Source organism: Lissotriton helveticus, chromosome 2_1 (assembly GCF_964261635.1).
Source record: "Lissotriton helveticus chromosome 2_1, aLisHel1.1, whole genome shotgun sequence".
Classification (NCBI taxonomy): domain Eukaryota; kingdom Metazoa; phylum Chordata; class Amphibia; order Caudata; family Salamandridae; genus Lissotriton; species Lissotriton helveticus.
In genome coordinates, this window is record NC_136059.1 from 1,829,003,649 (window position 1) to 1,829,006,411 (window position 2,763).

The window sequence follows — 2,763 nt, forward strand, 5'->3', positions numbered from 1 at the left end:
CCACCGGGGCCTGGGGAGGCTCTCCCCGGCCTGGCTAGGGTTCGGTAGCTGGGACCGGGCCCGGGGCTTGAGCTCCGTCCGTCCGGGCCTGGGGTGCGTGAGCCCCCCCCCCGTCCTGCAAGCCGTCAGAGGGTCCGGGCGCTGGGGACGGGGCTCCACCGGGGCCCGGGGAGCCTCTCCCCGGCCTGGCTAGGGTTACGGAAGCTGGGACCGGGCCCGGGGCTTGAGCTCCATCCGTCCGGGCCTGGGGTGCGTGAGCCCCCCGTCCTGCAAGCCGTCAGAGGATCCGGGCGCTGGGGACGGGGCTCCACCGGGGCCCGGGGAGGCTCTCCCCGGCCTGGCTAGGGTTACGGAAGCTGGGACCGGGCCCGGGGCTTGAGCTCCGTCCGTCCGAGCCTGGGGTGCGTGAGCCCCCCCCCGTCCTGCAAGCCGTCAGAGGGTCCGGGCACTGGGGACGGGGTTCCACCGGGGCCCGGGGAGGCTCTCCCCGGCCTGGCTAGGGTTACGGAAGCTGGGACCGGGCCCGGGGCTTGAGCTCCGTCTGTCCGGGCCTGGGGTGCGTGAGCCCCCCCCGTCCTGCAAGCCGTCAGAGGGTCCGGGCACTGGGGACGGGGCTCCACCGGGGCCCGGGGAGGCTCTCCCCGGCCTGGCTAGGGTTACGGAAGCTTGGACCAGGCCCGGGGAGCAGGTGTGGCTGGCATCATCCACTACGCTGTCAGCGCGTAGTTTTCCGCCCACCCCTAGTACTGAGGATATGACAATTTTGAATACCCCCAGCCATCACACACGCTCCTCCCTGATCCCTCTTTTTTTTATTAAAAAAAGTCATTCTAGATAAACAAAACACTGTACCCAACCGAGAGCATTCAATGCTTTGGGATTAGTAAAGAAAGACATCTAGAAGTGGAGTCTGTGCATAAGTGTGTCAATTAATACGTGTGTGATTAAATGCACATATGTGTAGTTGGGTTGGAGTATGCATGCTTGGGGTGTGTGTGGTGCGCTAGTGTATCTGTGTATGTGTAATGGTCTGTGTAACTGATGCCTGTAAGAACAGTTGATATGAATGCATGGAGGATTAGTGTGTATGTGTAAGTGGTGTACATGTGTTGATTTCTGGTTTATTTTTGGCTTTATTACATTTGGTTTAATTCGATTTTTAACTCTGGTGCCTATCTCTTTCTTATTCTCTACAATTGTACTTACAGAATAAATGACTGACATGAGATCCTGCAATTTGAAAAATTAATTTAAGCATTTAAACAAAAATAATAGCGTTTGATCTAGGAGTGATGTACAGTTAGGTCGAGTTCAACAAGGACAAAGGCTCAGTGTCAGCGGTAACAGGATATCTGAGCTGCAGAATTTCCAGAGTTCAAAGTTCAAAAAAGACTTTATTCGAATTGAAATAACAATTCATAAAAGTATACAGATAAAAATCACAGTTTAAAATATCATATTTTTCATTCTGATTTAAACATTGCTAAGGTTTGACTTCTTTTAAAAAGTTAAAAAGGATAAAACAGTACAGACAGTTAAAATAGGTTATAATTAAAAAAGAAAAAAAACATTGCACTAACTCTTATTATCCCATGACGATAGACTTTCTCACTCTTAAAATGGTATTCAGAAAGAGGCTCACTGTACTAATAGTGAGGCGATCATCTAAGGACCTAAGTTTATTATAAGCGTCTCTTGAAGTCCTTAGGCCCAAAGTTAACAATAGAGGCTTTAAAATTTGTCGTCGCGAATGGCTATATAAAGTGCAGAACAGAGTGCAGTGTATGTTTGATTGAAATGATTTGTCATGACAGGGACACAGCCTTTTTCCCCTCGCCCATTCATTGCAGGTCGGGAATGATATGAGTCTATAAAAGGTTTCCAGGCGGAAGTAAGTCAGGAGCCTACGGTTATGTAGGGGGTGTTCTAGTGCAAGATACAACTGGAGACCCCTCTGAGATGTCACTTCATCGTGGCTCATGACCGATTTTTTAGAACTTACGCCCTTCCACCTTTGTAATTCCAGATGTTCCAGCAGCATCTTTTTCAACGTAGATCGGGAGAGAGATTCCAATGAGGCTGGGTCCGTGAAATATTCAGGGTGACCAATCTCACCGACAAAGTTCTTAATGTAAATAAGCCATTTGATGTTTTTTAGCCCATCACAGTTCAAGCAGTCCTCTATAATGAATCTATTCAATTCTGTGGCAGGGTTGGTCCAGACATTGTGCCAAAGTAAAACTGGGGAGAGTTTTATGAAAACCATAATAAAAATGAGAGCAACTTCGGCATGTAATACATATATTGGGGTACTCCTTGGTGTAGCATTTATAAAACGGAGGAACCTGTTCTCAATTCGTTGGATCTCCTCCAATTGCTGCCAACCCCAAATACCGGCCCCGTAGGTCCCAATAGCCACACATTTCGATTTGAATATTCGGAGGAGCTCCATTGCTGGCCTGTTTCCTATTTTTTTCGCAAAATTCATGAGAGCCCCAACTGCTCTGTTAAAAGCCACAGCCCGTGCTTTCACGGCCGGCTTCCAAGTGCCTTGTCTATCAAAGTGGACCCCCAGATAGCAGAAGATGTCGGCTAACTCTACCTTCCTATTATTTAAAACAATTGGGCATGGTTGTCTATGTTTTTTTGGACTGCACGACATAGTAAACGTCTTCGAGACGTTTACACGTAACCCTCTAACGTTCATAAAATTAGTGAAGGTGTGTACGGCTTTCTGGAGTCCTACCTTGGTCTGTGAGAGAA